General features: G+C 43.5%; 2 non-coding genes across 2 annotated transcripts; one reads left to right on the forward strand and one right to left on the reverse strand.

Annotated features, from left to right (window-relative positions):
* Positions 1–6,327: 6,327 nt before the first annotated feature.
* TRNAL-CAA (transfer RNA leucine (anticodon CAA)) lies at positions 6,328–6,439 on the reverse strand. The gene is made up of 2 exons: positions 6,402–6,439; positions 6,328–6,362 (listed from the first exon to the last, which is right to left on the reverse strand). It is a non-coding gene; the product is annotated as a tRNA-Leu (tRNA).
* Positions 6,440–7,915: 1,476 nt separating this feature from the next.
* On the forward strand, positions 7,916–7,988 carry TRNAR-ACG (transfer RNA arginine (anticodon ACG)). Its single transcript has one exon. It is a non-coding gene; the product is annotated as a tRNA-Arg (tRNA).
* The last annotated feature ends 15,813 nt before the right edge of the window (positions 7,989–23,801 follow it).

Consider the following 23,801-nt stretch of genomic DNA (forward strand, 5'->3'; position numbering starts at 1 on the left):
TTACATCACCCCCAATTATAGGAGATAACGCCTCCCCAATTTTACCTCAATCCCAAGCGCTCCGTCAAGTTAGGGTCCTTCTCTGACCTCTGCTGACACCACTGTTCTTTGCGGGGGGGGGGGGTACTTGAAGCCACCTCTCTGCCTCATTAGAATGCAACACTTTATCCCCGTAAAGTCTTTCCAGTTGCTCGCTCTTATTGACCTTGGGCTCTTTAATCCCGCTTGTATTTCAAAGTTTCTCCACAATTCCAGTCTTTGAATTACGGCTGCTTGAAAGTCTCTAATTTCATTAAAAGTCCACTTGCTACCCCTACCCCAATGTAGGGTTATACTCCGTTTGAGTTTAAGGCCTATCTTTTGCCTTTTGGAATACCGTATTCCAGCTTCCCAGGCCGCTCCTTTATGACGGTGACCGCTAAGTCTTGTGTGATCTGACTGTGGCTCCTGGGGACTTAAATTCCTTTTTTTACTGAAGAAGAGAATTAGCTTTTATTAAGCACCTACTGGGTGTCAGGCACTTTCTAAATATTATCTCATTTGATCCTCAAAACAACCCTGGGAGGTACATGCTGTTATTATCCCCATTTTCCAAATGAGGAAACTGAGGCAGAAAGGTAAAGTGACCTGCCTAGGGTCTCTCATCTAGTGTTCCAGGTCAAATTTGAACAGAGGTCTTCCTGACTTCAGCGCTGGCTCAGCTGTTTAAAGTATTTTCTCTTTCCCCAGCAAGCTCTGGATTTTGTCTGTAATGTTCCTGTGTATTTTCATTTTGATTATTCTATCTTTTTCTCTTCTAATATTTTTTTATTTATTTTGTTAAATTACATGCAAAAAAATTAACATTCGTTTTAAAAAATTTTTGAGTTCTAAATTCTCTCCTTCCTTCCTTTCCCTTCTCCGTAGAGAAGGAAAACAACATGATATTAATCATTCCTGCAGCAAAACACATTTCAGTATTAGCCTTGTTGCAAAAACAACAACAATACATACACACACACACACACACACACATACAAACAAGAAAACAAAGCTGATCTTTTTTTTTTTAAGTATATACTTCAATCTGCACTCAGAGTTCCTCAATTCTCTCTCTGGAGGTGAGCAGCATTTTTCATCCGGTGTCCCTTAAAATTATCTTGGCTCATTGCCTTGATCAGAGTGGCTAATTGACATAAGATTGCTGTTACTGTGTACAATGTTCTCCTGGTTCTGCTCACTTCACTTTACATCAGCTCATATAGTTCTTCCCAGGTTTTTCTGAACCCATTCCCCTCCTTATTTCTTATAGCACAATCACTCCATCACAATCACATACCACAACTTGTTAAACCATTCCCCAATCGATGGTCATCCTCTCAATTTCCATTTATTTTGCCACCAGAAAAAGAGCTGCCATAAATATTTTTGCAAATGTGAGTCCTTTTCCTTTTCCTTTGATCTCTTTTGGGGGATAGACCTAGTAGTGGTATTGCTGGGTCATATATGCATACATATATGCACAGTTTTATAGCCCTTTGGGCATAGTTCCAAGTGACTCCAGAATGGCTGGACCAGTTTCCAACTCCAACAACAGTGCATTACTGACCCAATTTTTCCACATCCCCTATAGTATTTATCATTTCTCTTTTCTGTTGAGGTTTCTTTCTTTCTTTAGTTAAAAAAAATGTTTTTGTTACTTTGAGATTAAGCTGTCTCCCTCCCGCACTACAGGAGGCCACCATTTGACACAGATATATGAATGTGAAACCAAACAACACATATTTCCATATATCTGTTATTTTTCTGGAGGTGAATAGCATCTTCCTTCATAAGTCCTTTGTAATTGATTTGATTATAACACTCAGAATAACTTAATCATTCACAGTTATTCTTCAAACATGTTACTGTATACAATATTCTCTAGGTTTTACTTATTTCATTCTTGATAATTTTATGCAAGTCTTTCCTTGTTTTTTTTTCTTCTTCTAAAATCAACCTGCCCATCATTTCTTACAGCACAGTAGTATTCCATCATGATTGTAAAACACAACTTGTTCAGTCATTCCCCAATTGATGGGCACCCCTCAGTTTCTAGTTCTTTGCCACCACAAAGAGAGCTGCTGACAAATTTTAGAACATATAGGTTCTTTTTACTTTTTCCTGTTCACCTTGGGAAACAGACCTAATAGTGTTGTTGCTGGGTCAAAGGAATACACAGTTTTATAACTCTTTGGGCATAATTCCAAATTGTTCTCCAAAATAGTTGAATCAGTTCACAGTTCCACCAACACTATATTAGTGTCCTAATTTTTCCACATCCCCTCCAACTTTTCATTTTCCTCTTCAATCATTTTAGCCAATCTGATAAGTGTGAAGTGGTGCCTCAGAGTTGTTTTAATTTGCATTTCTCTAATCAATAATTATTCAGAGCATTTTTATAATTATATGTACCTTAGATTTCTTCTTCCAAAAACTGCCTGTTCATACCCTTTTTAATGGGGAATGACTCATATTCTCTTAAATCTGACTTAGTTAACTATATATTTGAGATATAAGACCTTTATCTGAGAAACTAGCTATAAAAATTTTGTCCCACTTTTCTGCTTTGCTTCTTTGCTTGGCTACATTGGTTTTATTTATCCAAACACTTTTAATTTAACCAAGATTGACCATTTTAAATCTCACACTGCTCTCTATCTTTTGTTTATTCATAAAATCTTCTATCCTTAAATACGATAGGTAATAGGATCCATGTTCTTCTAATTTACTTATGATATCTCCCCTTATGTCTAGGTCATGGATCCATTTTGACCTTATCTGGGTAAATGGTGTAAGATATTGGTCTACACCTAGTTTCTGCTAGACTCTTTTGCAATTTTCCCAACAATTTTTACCAAGTAGAGAATTCTTATCACAGAAGCTAAAATCTTTACATTTATCAAACACAAGATCATTATAATAATTTACTATGGTGTATTATATGTCTATTCTGTTCTGCTGATCCACTTTTCTATTTCTTAACCAGTACCAGACAGTTTTGATAATTGCTACTTTATGATAATGCTAAACCTCCTTCCTTTCCATTTCTTCTTTAATTCCTTTGGTATTCTTGACCTTTTGTTCTTCCAAATGAATTTTGTTATAATTTTTTTCTAGCTCAGTAAAATACTTTTTGGTAATTTAATTGAAATGGCATTGAACAAGCAGATTAGTTTAGATAGAATTGTCAATTTTATTATATTAGTTCTGCTCACCCATGAACAATTAATATTTCTCCAATTATTTAAATCTGACTTTACTTACATAAAAAGTGTTTTATAATTATGTTCATGTAGTTCCTGGGTTTATTAGCAGGTATATTCACAGGTATTTTATGCTGGCTATGGTTATTTTAAGTTGGGTATCTCTTATCTCTTCTTGCAGGGTTTTCTTGGTGATACATAGAAATGCTGACAATTTGTGTGGGTTTATTTTATATCTTGCTACTTTGCTAAAAATTATTAATTGTTTCAACTAATTTTTTAGTTGAATTTCTAGGGTTGCATTATGATCTGAAAAGGATGCATTTAATATTTCTCTTTTTCTGCATTTAACTATAAACTTTTTATGGCCTAATATATTTTTGTAAAGTTCCATGTTCTGCTGAGAAAAAAGATATATTCCTTTCTATTCCCATTCGATTATCTCCATATGTCTATCATATCTATCTTATAGAAGATTCTATAGTCATCCTTCACTTCTTTATTTTTCTGTTAGATTTATCTAGTTCTGAGAGAGGAAGGCTGAAGTTCCCCACTACTATAGTTTTACTATGTCCACCCATAATTTATTTACATTTTCTTTTATAAATGTGGATGTTATAGCATTTGGTGCATGTATGTTTAGTATTGATATTGCTAATCTAATGTAGTTTTCCTGATTATCTCTTTTAATTAAATCTATTTTAGCATTAATTTTTTCTGAGATCATGATTGCTACCCTTGCTTTTTTAACATCAGCCAAAGCATAATCCAATCCTTTATTCTTACTCTTTGTATGTGTCTCATTTTTTAAATGTTTTCTTGTAAACAACATATTGTTGGATTCTGGGTTTTGATTCATTCTGCTATCTGTTTCTGTTTTAGGTGTGTGTTCATCCCATTCATATTCAAAGTTATAATTACTAGTTGTGTATTCCCCTCCATTCTATTTTTTCCTCACTGTTTTTCCTTCTCTCTCCTTTCACTTCTTACTCTATCCATTCTCAGAAGTCTAAATTACTTCCGACCACTGCCTTCCTAATCCATACACCCTTCTGAGAGTCCCTTTCTTATACTATCCCATTGCCCTCCTATTTCTCTATAACTTGATGACTTTTATACCCAACTTGTTGTATACATTAATCAGTCTTTGACCCAGTTTTGATGAGAATAAGTTTCCCTATGCTCAAAGGGCTATCAAAATGTGCATACCCTTTGACCCAGCAATAGCACTTCTAGGGCTGTATCCCGAAGAGATCATAAAAATGGGAAAAGGACTCACATGTACAAAAATATTTATAGCAGCTTTTTCTGTGGTGGCAAAGAATTGGTAATTGAGGGGATGCCCATCAAGTGGAGAATGGCTGAACAAATTGTGGTGTATGAATGTGATGGAATACTATTGTGCTATAAGAAATGATGAACAGGCTGACTTCAGAAAAACCTTGGAAGACTTATATGGACTCATGCTGAGTGAAGTGAGCAGAATGAGGAGAACATTGTACACAGTAATAGCCACATTGTGCACCGACTAACTTTGATAGACTTAGCTCTTCTCAGCAATGCAAGGATCTAAGACATCTCTAAAAGTCTCGTCATGGAAAATGCTATCCACATCCAGAGAAAGAACTATGGAGTCTGAATGCAGATTGAAGCTTACTATTTGCTCTTTTTTTCTTCTGTTTTGTTTTGTTTCTTCTTTCTTGTGGTTCCTCCTATTGGTTCTACTTCTTCTTTACAACATGACTAATGTGAAAATATGTTTAATAAGAATGTATGTATTGTAGTATATGTGGTATATGTAAAGCCCATATCAGATTGCGTGCCATCTTGGGGAGGAAGAGGGAGAAAATTTAAAATGCAAAAGCTTATGGAAGTGATTGTTGAAAACTAAAAATTAATTTAAAATAAGAAAATAATAAAAAAGAGAATAAGGTTCCCACATTGCCTGCCCTTCACCCCATCCTCCCCTCCACTATAATAGTTCTTCCATTCATGCCTCCTTTGCATGAGATGATTTGCTCCATTTTACTTCTCTCTACCCTATTTATTTTTTAGAATCATCCCATCATAATTGGGAGGCATCATTTAAAGGTCCTCAGGCAGTAACAGGTGACCCACTAAGGAGGAATACCAGGCAAACCTAAGGCAGGACACAGGTAGTGACCAGATAGTGAGAGTAGGCACAGTGAGAGCTGAGGAAGCCACCAGCTCTGGATGCCGACCTCGGTTCAGCGAAGAAAGATGAGGGAGAGGCCAGGGCCGGTCTAGGGTCTGGGGAGGGATAAACCAAGCTTTGGTGCAGCCAGGAGAGAGGGAACAGCCCTGGGCCAACCCAGAAGGGGCTGTGGAATGGCCGCCTCCACACTCATCACAGCCTCCTCGCCCCGGACTTTTTAGGGTGGGCAATCTCTCGTAAAAGCAGAGTGGGCAGGGTACGACTTGCCAGAGTGGGAATGGAGGTGAAGGTTTCCTAGGACATCCCTGCCCTCTGTCTCCTGGGACAGCTCTTTAGGGCTCGAGTGGACCTCATCTGTAGGGGTAACATTGAAAACAAAAACGAATCTACACAATGGGATAGTGACATGCTCTGTCCTCTCCGCTTCTGCAGGGAGACTGGCGGCCTGCAGACCGGGGGCAGGTACTGGAAAGACTTTGAGGATAACTGCAATTGTGGAGGGCGACCCCTGACCCTGGCACTAAGCCCCGCCTCCTCCACCCCACCCCACCCCCTCTCCTAACTAGCTTGAGGGTCTGAAGGCAGATTAAAGCCTAGGAAGCCGCGCGTGGGTTCTACACTTTAGGACGTTCCCCAACCTGCTCATCGGCTTTAGAAAATGGCTCTGAGGAACACTCAAAGGAACCAGGAACTTGGGGGATGGGGCAGGGGGCAGGGGAAACAGCTGCAGCCACCTCGGAGCCAGGAGGAGGTTCGGCGGAACCGTGCAGGGAGATCCCGCGGCGAAGGGCTGGCACAGCGAGCCGCGGCCCCAGCGCACTGAGGGTGGCTTGGGGCTAGCCGTAGCAGGAAGGGAAGAGAGGCCGCCCTACTCCCAGCGAGAGAGGGCCGGTACGCCGTGGGAGGCAGCCGCGCCAAAAGCAGAACTGTGAGGAGTGGAATTCGAACCCACGCCTCCAGATGGAGACCAGAAGGCTCCCCAACACAATGGAAAGCTTACGCTTGAGTCTGGCGCCTTAGACCATTCAGCCATCCCGACAGCTGACAGTCTTTACCCTTTACCCTTCCTCGGCCTCCCGAGCACGCCCCGCTCGAGGCTCCCCGAGTCCCCCGAGCTCCTGTCCTGCCACCTCCCGCCGTGGTGGCTTTGTCCTCGCTCTGGGCCCACTAAGGATGTACTTCTCACGCTGTAAGCCTCTCCTCAGACAGAAAAGAAGTTCCGGGAGGCCAGGCTTGTGTCTGCTCCCAGTCCGGGGCTTGGCACACAGTGGGCGCTTACTAAGTGCTGGGGATGATGAGACAGGAGCTTGCAAAAAAGACACAGCGATAGAAACAGAGGGGAAAGGGGACGAGAAAAAGACAGTGAGCCCAGGAGTCCTAGAGAAGAGGAGGAGGCGTGTCGGACCCACGGCGTCTCCGGCTCAGTGGTCCTGGCTGGGGGGTGGGGGTGGGGTGGGTGAGGGGAGAGGGAATTTTAAAGCGTCAGAATAAATAAGCCCCAAAGAAAGAAGAGTCCCCGAAGCAATGAGCGGGAAGGGGGCTGGCGTGGTCCCTCAGCACCCCCAGAACGACCTGTTTGGCCGTGGATGGCCTTCTGGGCTCTCTTGGGGCTCAGGTCTGCACGGTGGTGGACAGATCCGGGAAGGCTCCCTAAACGCGCGCTGTAGGAGAGAAGGGAAGTCCCTCCAACTACCACCTCCTCCTGTCGGAGGCCCTCCGGGATGTCTAATGCGAGCAGAGGTTAGAATGTAGGGCCTGGAGGCTGGAGAAACGGCACACCACTCCAGTATCTTGGCCAAGAAAACCCTAAATGGGGACGCTCCGTAAACAACTGAGCCTTGGCCCCGCGGCAGGAGCCGGTTCTGTTGGCGTTCCAAGGAGGTAAGCTCGCCTGGGAGTTGTATGGGTCACCCCGTGGTCCACGGGCCGGCTCCCGGCCTCGGAGGGGGGGCCATGTCCGCAGGGGAAACAGACCCTGGACCCTCCGTCGGGCTCTACAGGAGCTGGCGACCCGGCGGAGGCTGGGGCCCTTCCTGTACGGATACCCTCTTCCTTTCTGGGTCTGGCCTAGGCTTCGCGGTGGATAATCCTCTAGCTGGGTGTGGGCTTGGAGTCAGGGAGCCAGAGGCTAGGCAGGACCCATGAGAGTCCTGATCCAAGGGAGCCCCGGCGTCGTCCAGCGGCCCGTGAGAGCCCCCAGCTGAGTCTGTTAAGGAGGAGGGGGATGGGTTAGGGTCAGGGTTAGAGTCGTCCAGGGCCGGGGTCCAGATCCAGGCGATTCCGGTCCTGCGTCCTCTGAGCAGGATGGTGGATTGGACGGGGAGCCTCGGTATCAGAATCCAGGACCTAGAGAGAGTTTGAGGGGAACAAGAGGCTGGGCCTAGGCGCGTGGCCCTGATCGGTGCTGACTCTGCTTTCTGCGGGGCGTGGCCTCGGGTGTAGGCGGGCAGAACCAGTGGGCCCAAAGGCCCAGACTTTGCATTCAGCAGCCCCCTCATGACCACTGCAAACATCGGGGCCAGTGGCGCAGTGGAGAACGCGTCTGACTACGGATCAGAAGATTCCAGGTTCGACTCCTGGCTGGCTTGGCCGTGGAAGCGATTTTATTTTATTTTATTTCCTCCCTCGCTTCTTTCCTTCATTTTTTCTGAAGGAGGAAGCATTTCTTGAAACAGTAAGCATTTGTAGAGTTCTTGCTACTTGGCAGGCTCTCTGCTAAGCTTTTGGGACTTAAAGGAGTCATTTGCACGACGTCAATTGTCCCAAGTGTCCTGAAGGTTCTCCTCACATCCTCTGAGTCTTAATCTCTGAACTTTAACATCACTTATTCTTTCTGGGCCCTGAGCTTGAAGTCGTGGGAAGGCACGGAGCTAAATCTGGCTGGGCCTCTCTTCTGTCCAGTAGGACAGGGCCAGGTACAGGAGCTCCCGAGTCCGGTGTCCAACCCCAGTGAGGACACCCCTTCATGCCTATGTTACTCTAAAACAAAAATGTGAAAATAACAGCTAGCATGCATTTATGAAGCATCTAATATGTGCCAGGCACTGACCTAAACCCTGGGTACACTCCCAGCCCTGGAAGAGCGCCTAGCTAATGAGGGTTGAAGGGAGGAAAACACTTATGTACAAATAAACTTAGGAGAAATTGGAAATTATCAGCAGAGGAAAAGCACCAATAATGACAGTGGGCATTTATATATCACTGGCAATTTGCCAGGGTCTTTACAAATATATCTCCATTTGCTCCTCCCCCACATCCTGGGAGGTATGTACTGTTACACCCATTTACAGATGAAGAATTGGAAGTAAATATATAGGTTAAGTGATTTGCTCCAGGTCACACAGGAAATGAGACTAAGTTTGAAGTCAAAGATTCCCAATTCCGGGGGTCAGGTCTCTATCCCCCCACATCATCTCCTACTTGTACTAGAAGTAGTTCTTGTAGAAGGTGGGATTTTAGCTAGGATCTGAAGGCAGTTAGGATAGCCAGGAGGCAGAGATGAAGAGGAAGAGCATTCCTGGCATGGGGGACAGCCAAAGAGAATGTCTGGTGCAAGAGATGGAGGGTTTTATTTGAGGAACAGCCAGGAGGCCAATGCCACTGGACAGAGGAGTAAGGTGTGTGTGGGGCCAGGTTATTCAGGGCTTTGGATCAGAGGATTTTGTATTTGATCCAAGATGCAGTAGAGGCCACTGAAGCTTATTGAGTATGGGCATGGTATAGTCAGATCTGTGTTTTAGGAAAATCACTTTGGTGACTGAATGGAGGATGGAGTGAAGTGGAGAGAGGCTAGAGGCAGGCAAATCCACCAGCAGCTATTGCAATAGTCCAGGCATGAAGTGAGGAGGGTCCACACCAGGGCCATGTCAGTGTCAGAGAAGACAAAAGGAGGTGTATTCAAGAGATGGTACAAAGATGAAATCAACAGGCCTTAGTAACAGATTGGATATGGGGAGGGTTGAGGGCTAGTGAGGAGACCAGGATAACACCTACGTTGTGAGCCCGGGGGACCAGGAGGATGAGAGTACCCTAGACTGTAATAGGTGAGTAGGAAGAGAGGTGGAATGAAGGGTTTGAGGTTTGAAAAGATAACGAGTTCCATCTCAGACATGTTGAGTCTAAGACATTTATTGGACATCCAGTTTGAGACGTCTAACAGGCAGATGGAGATGACAGACTGGAGAGGGATTAGGACTGCACAGGTACATTTGAGAATCATCAGCATAGACATAACTGTACAGCAGGGGTGGAGAGGTCCTCAAGTGCAACCCTTTAACTGAATCCAAACTTCACAGAACAAATCCCTTTAATAAAAGGATTTGTTCTATAAAACTTAGACTCAGCCAAAAGCTGCACCGAAGGACCTGGAGGCCACATGTGGCCTTGAGGCCACAGGTTCCCACCCCTGTTCTATAGGAGGTGATGAGATCACCAAGTGATGTAGTATAGAGGGAGAAGAAAAGGTCCAGGGCAGAATCTTTCGGGACACCTCCAGTTGGATGGCATGACCCAGACAGAGATCCAGCAAAGGAGAATGAGAAGGAACAGTCTAACAAGGAGGAGGAGAACCAGGAGAGAAAGGCATCCTGAAAGCCTAGAGAGAAGAGAGTGGAAAGGAGAAGGTGATGGAGAGTGTCAAAGGTTGCAAAGAGGTCAGGAAAGATGAGAATGGAGAAATGACCATTGGGTTTGGCAATTAGATCATTGGTAACTTTGGAGAGGCCAAGTTTGGTTGAAGATTAGGTCAGAAGTCAGCCTTCAGAGCATTAAGAAGGAAGTGAGAGAAGAGGAATGAATACCAATTATAGAAGGCTTTCTTGAGTTTAGCCCCCAAAGGGAAGACATATGTGATGGTAGCTAGCAGGGATGGACAGTGAAGAGTTTTTGAGGATGAGACATGGGTGTGTTTGTAGGCAGCTGGGAAGCAGCAGCAGACAGGGAGAGATCAAAGGTGAGGAAGTGAGTGGGCGTGATGGAGGGAGCAAACTGCTGGAGAATGTGGGATAGAATGAGATTCACTTGTTCAGGCAGAGGGGTTTGCCTTGGCAAGGAGAAGGGCTTCCTGTCACATGAGATAGGATGAAGGAGATAGATGGGGAAGGCATCTAGGGGATATGAGATGAAGAGCAGCAGGGAGGAAGGAGCTCTCAGCACATACCCTCAGTTATTTCAGTGAATATGAGGCAAAGTTGCCAGGTGAGAGGGTGAAGAGATGAGAGGCCAGAGGGGGTTTGAGGAAGGATTGTGGAGAGTAGGATGGTCAGTTAAGGAGGGGGTATAGAAGGATAGTCTTGCTTCAGGGAGGTCCAATGGGCCCAGGCAGCAGAGTTTCATGATTTTCTACAGCTTCCTTAAGCCTCACACATGTAAGAGAGAAAGAGTAATTAGAGACTGAGACTTGGGGAAGGGGAATCACCCTGAGAATTTCTGCCTCGATGTCCCTTGGGCATCCATTCCAGCTACCTCCAGTTCCTTGGATGAGAAGGCACTCCATTCAGACCACACTCCCTCTTTGCTTTGGCTGTAGATTCCCAGCCTTCTTCAATGCACAGCCCGGGTCCTGAGCTCTCACTTTCGTTTGGACTTCCATATCATGGCTCTGTATTTGGTTACTTGCGTACTATATCTAGGTCAATCACTCTGTATTGTATATACCCAGTAGAACGGATGCTTCTAGGAGTCAGGACTTAGGTCACAGGGCTATTTCTGGAGGATATTTCACCAAAACAGGGCACAAGAAGCAGGCTTAGGTAGGTAGGTCATGCAGCTGCCTCTAGAAGGAGCCTGGCCACATGCAGGTCCCAGGGAGTCTGAGCCTGGGTCAGAGGTAAATTCTGGAACTAGATTGAACTGCGTTGCAAGAACTGATTGTTGTATTTTCAATATGATCATTGACAGATATGAAATAAGCAAATATGACAAATGCACACTTGGTTTATTGTTCTGTTGATTGTCTAGATTTAAAAAAGCAATAGAAGGGAATAAACATTCTCTGTATCTATCTATCTGTCTATCTATCTATCCATTATCTCTCTGTCTCTCTCTCTCATCTATCTGTCTATCTATGCATCATCTCTCTCTCTCTCTCTCTCTCTCTCTCTCTCTCTCTCTCTCTCTGTCTCTGTCTCTGTGTGTCTGTCTGTCTGTGTCTATCAATCCATTCATCCATCCATCGATCTATGTGTATATGTATCTATCTATCCATCATCATCGTCATCATCATCTCTCTCTCTCTCTCTCTCTCTCTCTCTCTCTCTCTCTCTCTCTCTCTCTCTCTCTCTCATCTCTCTCTGTCTCTATGTCTCTGTCTATCTATCAATCATTCATCATCATCAATCTATCTCTATATCTATCTATCTATCTATCCATCTCTGTCTGTCTATCTATCTCTACTGCTTCATCTATGTACCTATCTATTTCAACTATTAAATGCCAGGCATTCTGCCTTGTGCTTTACAAATATCTCATTTGATCGTCTCACAACCCTATAAGGTAGTCGCTGTTATTATCCCCATTTTACAGTTGAGAAACTGAGGCAAATATTAAGTGACTTGTCTAGGGTCACACAGCTAGTAAACGTCTGAGGCTGAATTTGAATCTGCTGACCCACCTAACTGCTTGAGTGGAGGCACTTCTGGTGGAGAAAATGTTAATGATGCAGAATAAACATTTTGGCATGGCTTAAGGGAGCCTGGTCACAGACAAATCCCGGAGAGTCAGAGCCTTAGGCATGTGTCATACAGATGTGTGTTTAAAAGTTTAGTGATAGTAAAATAACAAATAAATAGAAAGGGCATATTTTTATTTTTATTTTTTTAAATTTTATTAATTTATTTTGATTTATCAACATCACTTCCATATGCTTTTGAGTTGAAAATTTTTCTCCCCTTCCCCCCCCCACCCTCCCCAAGACGGCGCACAATCTGATATAGGCTTTACGTTTACATTCCTATTAAACATATTTTCACATTAGTGAAGTGTAAGTAAAAATTAAAACCAACAGGAGGAACCATCAGAAAGGTGAAACAAAACTCAACAGAAGGTTGATGATAGCGAGTCGACTTCCATAGTTCTTTTTTGGATGTGGACAGCATTTTCCATCCCGAGGCCTCTGGAGACGTCTTATATCTCATAATGCTGAGAAGGGTTCAGTTAACAATCTTAGTCATCACATAATGTGGCTGTTATTGTGTACAAAGTCCTCTTGGTTCTGCTCACTTCACTCAGCATTAGACCATGTAAGTCTTTCCAGGTTTTTCTGAAGTCAGCCTGTTCATCATTTCTTATAGCACAATAGTATTCCATTACATTCATATACCACAACTTGCTCAGCCATTCCCCAATGGATGGGCATCCTCTCTATTTCCAATTCTTTGCCACCACAAAAAGAGCTGCTATGAATATTTTTGTACATGTGGGTCCTTTTCCCATTTGTTTGATCTCTTTGGGATATAGCCCTAGAAGTGCTATTGCTGGATCAAAGGGTATGCACATTTTTGTAGCCCTTTAGGCATAGTTCCAAATTGTTCTCCAAAATGGTGGGATCATTTCACAACTCTACCAACGATGTATTAGTGTTCCAATTTTCCCACATCTTCTCCAACATTTATCATTTCCTGTTTTGTCATGTTGGCCAATTTGATACGTGTGATGTGGTACCTCAGAGTTGTTTTGATTTGCATTTCTCTAATCAACAATGATTTATAGCATTTTTTCATATGACTATAGATGTCTTTAATTTCTTCATCTGAGAACTGTCTGTTCGCATCCTTTGACCACTTATCAACTGGGAAATGGCTTGTGTTTTTATAAATTTGTCTTAATTCTCTATATATTTTAGAAATGAGGCCTTTATCAGAGAGACTGGTTGTAAAAATTCTTTCCCAATTTTCTACCTTCCTTGTAATCTTAGTTGTGTTGGCTTTGTTTGTGCAAAAACTTTTCAATTTAATGTAATCAAAATATCCATTTTGCTTTTCATAATGTTCTCTATCTCCTGTTTGTCATGAATTGTTCTGTTCTCCATAGATCTGATAGATAAACTATTCCTTGTTTCCCAGTTTACTATGGTATCAGCCTTTATATCTAAATCTGAACCCATTTTGACTTTATTTTGGTATATGGTGTGAGATTTGGGTCTATGCCTAGTTTCTGCCATACTCTTTTCCAGTTTTCCCAGCAGTTTTCTTTTAAAGAGTGGGTTCTTATCCTAGAAGCTGGGGTCTTTGGGTTTATCAAATAATAGATTACTATATTCATTGACTACTGTGTCTTGCATATTTAACCTATTATACTGATCCACCTCCCTATTTCTTAGCCAGTACCAGGCAGTTTTGATGATTGCTGCTTTATAACACAATTTAAGATCTGGAATTGCTAGGCCACCTTCCACTGCATTTCTGTTCATTAGTTCCTTTGATATTCTGGACCTTTTGTTTTTGCAAATGAATCTTGTTATTATTTTTTCTAACTCTATAAAATAATTTTTTGGTAGTAAAGTGCATATTTTTAATGAAGCGATTAGGCATTGATCCATAAGGGGGCAACAGAGTGAGGTCTGAACTGTGGAGTGTTATCTGAAACATAGAATGCACCTTGGTTTTATTTGCTTATTGGACGGGCATTAACTGCACTTGCCGTTCTTGGTATCCTGAGGATACTAAGCATGGGTAGCATGAATAGGTGCTTAATAAATATTTATTGATTGGTGTCCCCTTTCTCAGAATTAAATTGCATGTTTGTTTTTTCCTCTGCCAACTGTTAATGGTAGTAAAATATTGTCTTTATTCTCTTGGAATGTATAAAAATATTTTTGTGAATGTTACTCTATGGAGAGAGATGGTCTAATCTAAATTCCAGCCCCGGCTTGTCCTTGCACACACAATTTGAGTAAAGGCTTGCTTTTGATAAATTCAGTGTTACGGATTTACTTCCTTACAAATTTGAATTGTTTCCTTAACTTCAGGCACAGTGAGGTCCCAGGGCACAGAGCATCTGGAAGATGCATAGCCCCTTAGGGAAACAGTCTAACATGGCCCCACAATTCTGATAATGTGGTGCTTGGACCACACTTGGCAGCAATCCCTGGTATTCTTTTTGCCAGACTTTTTGCTCGTGGGTGTGGACCCAGACAGGCCAGGAGTGGGAAGGGGACAGGGCTGGCATGAGGGAGGAAAGTAGACAGGAGCACTCTTGGTGGTGACTGACACTTTGCCATAGCTTGGTCAAGTTGGGGAAGCTAACAATGTTAGCTCTGATTAGGCTTGGGCATCAATTAGAGCATTCCAGGAACTGACTTGACCTTTCAAAATCATGTTTTCAGTTGTTCATTGTTGAAAGGAGGTTGGAGGGATTCTCTCAATCCGTTCTTTGTATGTCCCAGGGAAAACTCTCTGGGATGTGGGGAGGGTTTGTTGACTGGATTATGAGGCCAAACAGATATGCTTTTAGGGATCAGACTTTGTTTCTAGACATTGAACAAATAACAGAGTTAAAGGTTCACACTTGGATTTACTGACCATGTGAGCATAGGAGCCATGGTCACCTGCTTCACTTGCAATTTAGGCCTTCATTTTGGCCTAGTTTGGGATGGGAAGCTACCTACACAAATGTAATCCAGACCCCAGATCTGTCTGGATGACAGATTGTTTGGAAGCCCTGAGGTATCTACTCTACCCCGATGGCCCCAGCATTATGTCCTCCTCCTCCAATACCAGCAGGTCTGGAAAGAGCCTTCATTAAGAGAACAATGCTTTTGTGAAGCCCAGTTCTGGTTCCAAATCGAATCCAAACTGCTCCTCCACGGCTCTAGGAAGAGGTACTTTGTACACTGTGAGTGGAGCTATGAAATGTTGGAGGCCCCAAAGTGGCTATACCACTTTGGCCCAGCTATACCACTGCTAAGGCTCCAAAGAGATCTCTCCACAGAGATCAAGGAAAGAGGAAAAGGAATGTCTGTACCAAAGTATTTATAGCAGGTCTTGTTATAGTAACCCAAAAATGTAAACTACAGTTGACTACCTCCTGGGGAATGGCTAAACACACTTTGGGATGTGATTGCAATGGGACATTATTGAGCATAAGAAAATCTACATTCATACATAGTAAATGCTTAATATAATAAATGTTTGTGGACCTGAGTTGGTCCCTATGTGGGCTCAGTCCTGCAGTCTTTGAGCCCACAGAGAGGAGCTGTGTTGAAAGAGAGCAGGTGCTGAGATTGGAGTGATCTCCCTGATGGCACCAAAGACATCTACCAGCCAGATCGTCACCCTCTCCAGGGTATCTGTGACAGGAATGTCTGAGAGATGACATGCATCTTCACAAGATGCATTTCTAAGCAAGTTCAACACTCCTGCTGACAGAGGTCTGAACTTAATTCAGAAGGATGAGATGAAACATTCCCCAAAAGGGAAACAAAGGAAGAGAAAGGAAATCGTTGGCCTGGCCTGACACCAGAGCTGGACTTTTCCTTCTTGGCCCTCTTGGAAGGTGCTGGGAGGGGGCTGGGCTTGGGGACCCCTTGCAGCATCAGATTCTCAGTGGCCCTGGGGCTCCTCGAACTCCTGAATGGATGAGTTCAGGTTGGTCTGGATTGCTTCCTCAAAGTCAGTCTTAGCCAATTTTGACTGCTCGACTCACAGAGATAGCAGCCTTGGTCACCTTCAGCCTTAGCTACACAGGTACTGCACACTCTTAGCCCCACCCCCAAATTGTCAAGGGCAAAGTAAAGAGATAATGGGGAGCCCCCAACTCCCTCCCCCACAAATTGTCACATTGCCACACCTCACAATTCGGTTTCCCTCTATAAGAATTAATAAATTATTCAATAAATGGCAAGAAGTCATTTCCCACACTAAAGAAACACCTTGCAGACAGTGATGAGGGTTAGGGCACTGGCAGTGGCGGGTGGGGAAAGGTATTCTCCAGGTTTGGCCCCTGAGATGGCCGTTCCCTTGGCTTGCTCACAGAACTTCCAGTGTGAGACATCCTTTCTTTATCCAGAAGTTGCTCTGGCTGACAGCTTCTGGGAAGGTTTCTTGGGAAAGGAAGGACTCCTCAGGACCCAGGTGACCAAGTTCCCAGCTTTCTCTTGGACTGCATTCATAAAGGAAGTCTGGGGCTGTGGTGAGCACTGGGTCCTCCTGGTTCTGGGAATAAGATACAAGAATGAGGAATTTCATTCCAGGAAATAGAAGAATGAAAGGGCACTTTCTTAGAGGGCTTATCAGAGAGTCTGCTTTGTTGTTCTGCCTTGACATGAGGGGAGATGCTGGTAAATCTTTAACAACTGGCTGTCTGAAAAAAATGTATGCAGGACACACTTTTAGGTTAATTTGCATTATTAAAATGTTCTCCATCTTGTTTTTATCTAAAAATCAACAAGATAGTGAATGAAGCCCTGCTTTGGGACATTTGCTGATTTCAGAGACAAAAATGCTCGCACAGAAAAACAATTGTCTTTTATGAGCCAGTAGAAGCTGATTCCAAGCACCATCACTCTGGATTGTCTGGTCCATATTCTGCTGTGGAGACCTCCTATGATTTCTGTTTTGCTACAATTTGTTTATTTGCTATGTGTGTGTGTTGTGGAACTGGTATTAATTAGATGGGGAAGGGGTCAAGCCTTGGATATAGAAGTTGGGGTTTCCTTCCCCCCCAAATCACAGAGTGATCAAAAGTTAGATGCAGCCTGATTCTATCCCCTAGACAATCAATATTCAAGGAAGCACAGAGTTATAGCCCAGTGTCCCTTCTCTCTGAGGAGAGCAGAGTGGTAGCCTCCAGCCCCAACCTCGTGGTTCATCTTGTGGCAGGAATTAAAGTGTCCTTTGGAAAAGGGAGAGTAAGTGGAGAAGAAGCTATAGATGTTGATTCTGCCTCTCTTTGGGCTCTCTCTACACATGGAGGGCCTGCTCTCTAGCCTTACAGAAGTAAAGAAGGGGCTCAGTTGACTCTGGAGGGAGATGTGAAGGGGAGGCTGGGTGGCCTCTGGGAGGTCCGGCAAGCCTGGCATTCTGTGGTCCTGTGGCAGAGATCAAGGTTGAAATTGATGTAAGCTTCAAAGATAAGAGGAACATAATGGCCTGGTTATGGGGCTTGGACCCTAGGGATCCCCAGAGATAGATAGCATCCAGTCAGTTAACTCACCCTCCATTGCTCCAGGCCCCCATGGGGCTATGACCAGGGACTCGTGCTTTGACCAGCCTCCATATTGGTGCCTAAATGAAAAGGAAGAAGTGCAACCAACAGAGGCTTTCTGCAGAGCAGAGGAGGAGTGAACAGCAGAGGATAGGACATGTGTGGAAAGTATCTTGGGCCTGAGGACCCAGCTGCTCCCAGCAGGAAGTTACCAAGGAATGCTGCTTCTTTGTCCCCCCATGGCTGGATGCCCATCTGGTGGTAAGATTGGTTTATTCAGGTTTGCTTCAGGCCATCTTGACATTTTCTGTCAGCTCCCTTCCTGATATACATCAGGCAGATCCAGGACCAAGCTATCACCAAGCAGGACCCAGATACTCCCATGCTCAAGTGAATATCCACCCTCTGCAGCCACACACTCTCCTAGGAGCCTAGAAGAAGTACCTACCCAAGGTCACCACGCTGCTGGGGCTGCCGACTCCCTTGACTGCTCTTCCACATCTTTCCTCTCATCCACATGATCCAATCCCTGAGCCTTCCCCTGGCCCCTCTAGAGGAAGGACTGACTTTTATTGTGTATAGATCCTATTGATATGGCTGGAAGCCTTGGGAGGGTTAGGGTTAAGGTTAGGGTTAGGGCTCCACGAATGTCAGCCCTCAAAGACCATGGAAACTCAACGAATGTCAATGCCAGATCCTTGGCCTAAAGAAGAGAGGGTAATAAACATATCCCTCCTCTTGGTAGAGGGGTGTGTGTGTGCATGTGAGTACATGTGTATGTATGTGTGCAAACATGTGCATGTGTGTGCACATATGTGTGGGCATATGGGTATGTGTGTAAATGACTAGGAGTGCAGAATGTTGCCTATCCTGTCAGATATGGTTATTCTCAATGTCAGTTTTGCTTATCTATGTCTCTTTCAGGGGATATAATGGTGGTGGTTTTAAAAAAAACATGCATTGCTTAAACAAAATTAAAATGAGGGGCTCAGACTAGATGGTGTTTAACCCTGTTCGAACTAGGTGGTCCATGACTCAGTGATTTTGAGCCTCAGGTTTTCCTTTCTTCTCAAAAGAAATAGCTATGGAGATCTCTAATACACTATGGTTTGGAGGAAGCCCATGGGGATGCCATCCTACTCTGAGAATTGGGTGGGAAGCATTTAGAGTTAGGCTTAGAGACGGTCACACTCAGGTCATCTGAGGGAGATTGTCTGCATTGAATGCTGAAGTGCCAGGAGCCTCAGAAATCATCTTCCCCAAGGGACTGGGGACTGGGCACTGGGGAAGGAAGCCCAACACAGGTAAGGAAGTCGCTAGAGCTGTGATTCTTCTGCTGCAGACCAAATAGACTTGTTGATGTTATGAGGCTTGGTGAGATTGAAGAGGCAGGTCTATAGCTCCCAGAAATTAGTATTTTCCCATCTATAATAAAGCTTAAATAGGCTGAACTTGTTGACTGCTGTGTACTAGTGATTTCCTCCCTGTCTTTAAAGTTTGCAGGTATTCACTTCCCAACTCCTCTCTTCTGATTCCTGACTCACTCCCCCCCCCCTTTTTTTTGGGATTAAGTGACTTGCCCAGGGTCACACAGCTAGTAAGTGTCAAGTGTCTGGTCTGAGACTGGATTTGAACTCAGCTTCTCCTGACTCCAGGGCCAGTGCTCTATCCACTGCACCACTTGGTTGCCCCCATCACTCGCTCTTTCCTTTTCTTACCTAACTGTCCTTGAATGGTTGGCTCATACTATGTCCTGGTGGATAACAAACCAGGCAGGAGTTGGGTGGGCACGTACCATTTCTAGCTTCTTGAAGAAGTGGTATTTACTGCTGAAAGGAACTTTAGGGATCTCATCAAGTCCAATTCCTTCATTCAATGGATATGGAAACCAAGGAAACAGTGCAAAAGTGACCTGTCCAAGGCCAAATAGGTAGTAAGTGCAGAGCTAAATTCAAACCCAGGTACTCTGACATTAAACCCAACTGCTGTCTTCTAACTTTCTCACTTCTGTCCATCCTCTCCTAGATCCTGTTCCATATCCTGCTTCTAGTTCATTCTTAGTCTCCCTTTATTTCATGTGCTTCCTGCCCACTCTCTATCCCCTTGACACTAGGGTCCCAGGTCTTCTCCATCTCAGCCCAGTCTGTCTCTTGATCACTTTCCTCCTCAAACATTAGCATATCCAAGCAAACTCAGTCACCCTGAATCTGGGTTTGGCTGGACATTGTGAGTCTACTAGAGACCTAGAATTACCTATCTGTCACAGATCCAGATCCTGAAACTCTTGAACTTATTTTCTATGGCCTCCCAGAACTTTTTATGACTCCCCCTTTCCTCTCCTGAGTTCAAACACCCACATTTATCCAAGAGGAAAGAGGAGGAAGACAGAATTATAGATATGCTAAATCTGAGAACTGTGGGGGACCTTAGAGGTCATCTCACCCAAGCCATATATGGCCAAAGGTCCCCTCTACAACAGACTGTATGAGTCATCCTCCAGTTTATGCTCAACTATTGTTACCAATTATGGCCCCTGGGATGATATAGAAAAAGCCCATGACCTATTCCACAGGAAAAACATTCAGGCATATGTCGAAAGCTCTCATGTGCATTCTCCTCCTGTCTCCCAACCTAGTCCAGTCCATTTACAAAGTAAACATGAGACCTGGCTTTTCATTCTGCCTCTGACTCATGTAGTGACCTTGAGTAGGTCCCTTCCCCCTCTCCAGGCCTCAATTCCTGCCTCTGCAAAATAAAGGGGTTAGAGTAAATAATTTCTGAGCACCGTAAAAGAAGGTGATTTTGGTCTGATGTAGTTACCTTGAGCCTCAGTTTATTCCTCCTCAAAATGAGTGACCCTGGAGTGACCTCAAGTTCTGAGAGTCTACAGTTTAGGCAGAGCTACCGCAAGGATGGTTAAAGTAGCAACTCACCCTGCTCTGGGAGCTGTGGGATTGGGCCATGGGACCTACTTGTATATAGATGAGAAGTAGCCAGGTGGAGCCAGTTGATCTACCTAAAGGGTAAGAGGCTTATAAAGGGAAAGGGAAAGAGAGAGAAAGAGAAGAGAAGAGAGAAGAGAGAGAGAGAGAGAGAGAGAGAGAGAGAGAGAGAGAGAGAGAGAGAGAGAGAGAGAGAGAGAGAGAGAGAGAAAGAAAGAGAAAGAGAGAGAGAGAGAGAAAGAGAAAGAGAGAGAGAAAGAGAAAGAGAAAGAGAGAGAGAGAGAGAGAGAGAGAGAGAGAGAGAGAGAGAGAGAGAGAGAGATTGATTGATTATTTTCATTTTAGATCAAATCCCTTGGCATGATAAATTGCATCTTCCAAGGGAATAAAGCTCAGGTGCAGAAGACAGAGATGGGTAAACAAGTTGAATAATCCCTTGTGTTGCTTCTACCTTGGGGAAAATAAACTTATTGATGGCCAACCTTTCAGGCAGCTGGGGCCTGGAAGTGAAGAGAAGGGGGGAGAGGGCGAGATGGATGCCTTGGCCCAGACAGCAACCCCTTCCTTTCTTTTTTTTTTTAATCTTTTTTTAAACTGTTAATTTATTTTGATTTATCAACAATCACTTCCATAAGCTTTTGAGTTAAAAATTTTTTCCCCTCCCTCCCCACCTCCCTCCCCAAGATGGTGCACAATCTGATATAGACTATATATATACATTCCTATTAAACATAGTTTCATATTAGTCATGTTGTAAGAATTCGAACCAGTAGGAAGAACCACCAGAAAGAGGAAACAAAACACAGAAGAAAAAAAAATAGCAAATAGTATGCTTTGATCTGCATCCAAATGCCATAGTTCTTTCTTTGGATGCAGATAGCATTTTCCATCATGAGGCCTTTGGAGATGTCTTAGATCCTTGTATTGCTGAGAAGGGTTAAGTCTATCAATATTAGTAATTGCACAATGTTGCTGTTACTGTGTGTAATGTTCTCCTGGTTCTACTTCACTGAGCATCAGACCATAAAAATCTTTCTAGGTTTTTCTGAAGTCTACCTGTTCATTTCTTTTAACACAATAGTATTCCATTACATTCATATATCACATTCACAGTTATGATTACTATCTGTGTCTTTCTCTCCATCCTCCCCCCCCATTTATGCTTTTCTTTCTCCTTTCCCTCCTCACTAGTGTTTTGCCTTTGACCACCGCCTCCCTCAGTCCCATCTGCCTTCTATTAGACTCCTCACTTTTCTTTCCCCTTTTCCCTCCTACTGCTTATAGGGCAAGTTAGATTTCTATACCTAACTGATTATGTTATTCCCTTCTTGAGCCAAATCTGATGAGAGTAAGGTTCAAACAATACTCATCTCCCCCCCTTCCCTCTGCTGTAATCAGTTTTTGTGTCTTTTCCTGCAATGTAATTTACCCTTGTCTGTATCCTCCTTTCCTTTTCTCTCAGTACATTTGCTTAGTTAGATCAGATTAATCCACTGACTTGGATCCATTTAACCCACTTGATTAGATTTTTTCTTTTAATATTACAACAAAGTCAATTTATACCCACCCCTTTATGTATACCCCTCTAATATGATGTAATAACAATACAGTTCTCAAGAGTTACAAGTGTCATATTCCTCTGTAGGGGTGTAAATAGTTTGACCTTATTAATAACATGTTGTTTCTTTCTGTCCCGTTTACCTTTTTATGTCTCTCTTGAGTCTTGTATTTGAAGATCAAATTTTCTGTTGAGCTCTGGTCTTTTTATTAGGAAGGTTTGGTTGGAAGGACATTTCATTGAATGTCCATCTCCTCCTCTGAAAGATCATGCTCATTTTCACTGGGTAATTGATCCTTGGTTGTAATCCAAGTTCCTTTGCCTTATGGAATATCATATTCCAATCCCTATGGTCTTTTAATGTAGAAGCTGTGTAATCCTGACTGTGGTTCCATGATATTTAAATTGTGTCTTTCTGGCTGCTTACAGTATTTTCTCTTTGACCTGGTAATTTTGGGATTTGGCTACTATATTCTTTGGTGTTTTCAATTTGGGATCTCTTTCATGAGGTGACTGGTGGATTCTTTTGATGACTATTTTACCCTCTGGTTCTAGGACCTCAGGGCAGTTTTTCTTGATGATTTCCTGAAAGATGCTGTCCAGGCTGTTTTTTTTGTCATGATTTTCAGGTAGGCCAATAATTTTTAAATTATCTCTCCTGGATCTATTTTCCAGGTCAGTTGTTTTACCAATGAGGTATTTTATGTTTTCATCTATTTTTTTCACTCTTTTGTTTTTGTTTGACTGATTATTGCTGATTGGCTCTCACAGAGTCATTAGCTTCCATTTGCCCAATTCTACTTTTTAACAAATTGTTTTCTTCTGTTAGATTTTGTACCTCCTTCCCCATTTGGCCAATTGTAGTTTTTAGGGGCTTGTTTTCTACAGTTAATTTTTGTCCTTCTTTTTCCAAGCTATTGATTCTCTCTTGCATACCTCTCATTTCTTTTCCCATTTTTTCTTCTACCTCTCTTATTTGACTTTTAAAACCCTTCTGGAGGTCTTCTAAGAAGGCTTTTTGGGCTTCAGACCAGTTCATATTCCCTTTTGAGGTTCCAGATGTGGGTTTGTTGACAATGTTGTCCTCTTCAGAATTTCTGCCTTGATCTTCACTCTTCCCATAATAAGAATCTATGGTACGTTTCTTTTTGCTCATGGTGTTTGTTTATTTCCTGGCCTTTAAAGAGATTGGGCTCTCCTGCTGGGGAGCAGAGGGCACTGACCCAAGCTTCTTATGTTGGGAGCCTAAGGCCTTGGTCACTGGTTTTGTGTGCTGGGGCCTCCAATGTTGGCAGTTGGAGGCTGTAGGGTTCTGGCAGCTTACCTGGTGTTGGGCTGGAATCAGCAACACTGGGACTCTAGGGGTTGGATTGGGTAGTCTGGCCCCTGGAGGTGCCTGCCTTTCTTTTCGTTTTGCTTTCTTCAGCTCCTTTCAGATGGATGTTGCAGGATGTTTATCCATCTGGGGCCCCTTGGAGCTTGCTTCCCTTATTCATTTTTTTGTTGTGTCTAGGCAATGTGGTTAAATGACTTGCCCAGGGTCACACAGCTAGTGTTATGTGTCTGAGGCCAGATTTGAACTCAGGTCCTCCTGAATCTAGGGCTGGTACTCTATCCACTGATAGTGGATAGTACTTTTGCTGAGGCAGTGGGAGACCTGGGTGCTGTAGAATGCCGAGGCACCTGGTGGTTTTCCAAGCTGGTTTCCAACAGTTCCCCCACCCTCACTGAGGCACTAGGGGGTCCAGGTGTTGGTGTTT

This window comes from Phascolarctos cinereus, unplaced genomic scaffold, assembly GCF_003287225.1.
Source record: "Phascolarctos cinereus isolate Bilbo 61053 unplaced genomic scaffold, phaCin_HiC Scaffold_9;HRSCAF=440, whole genome shotgun sequence".
NCBI lineage: Eukaryota > Metazoa > Chordata > Mammalia > Diprotodontia > Phascolarctidae > Phascolarctos > Phascolarctos cinereus.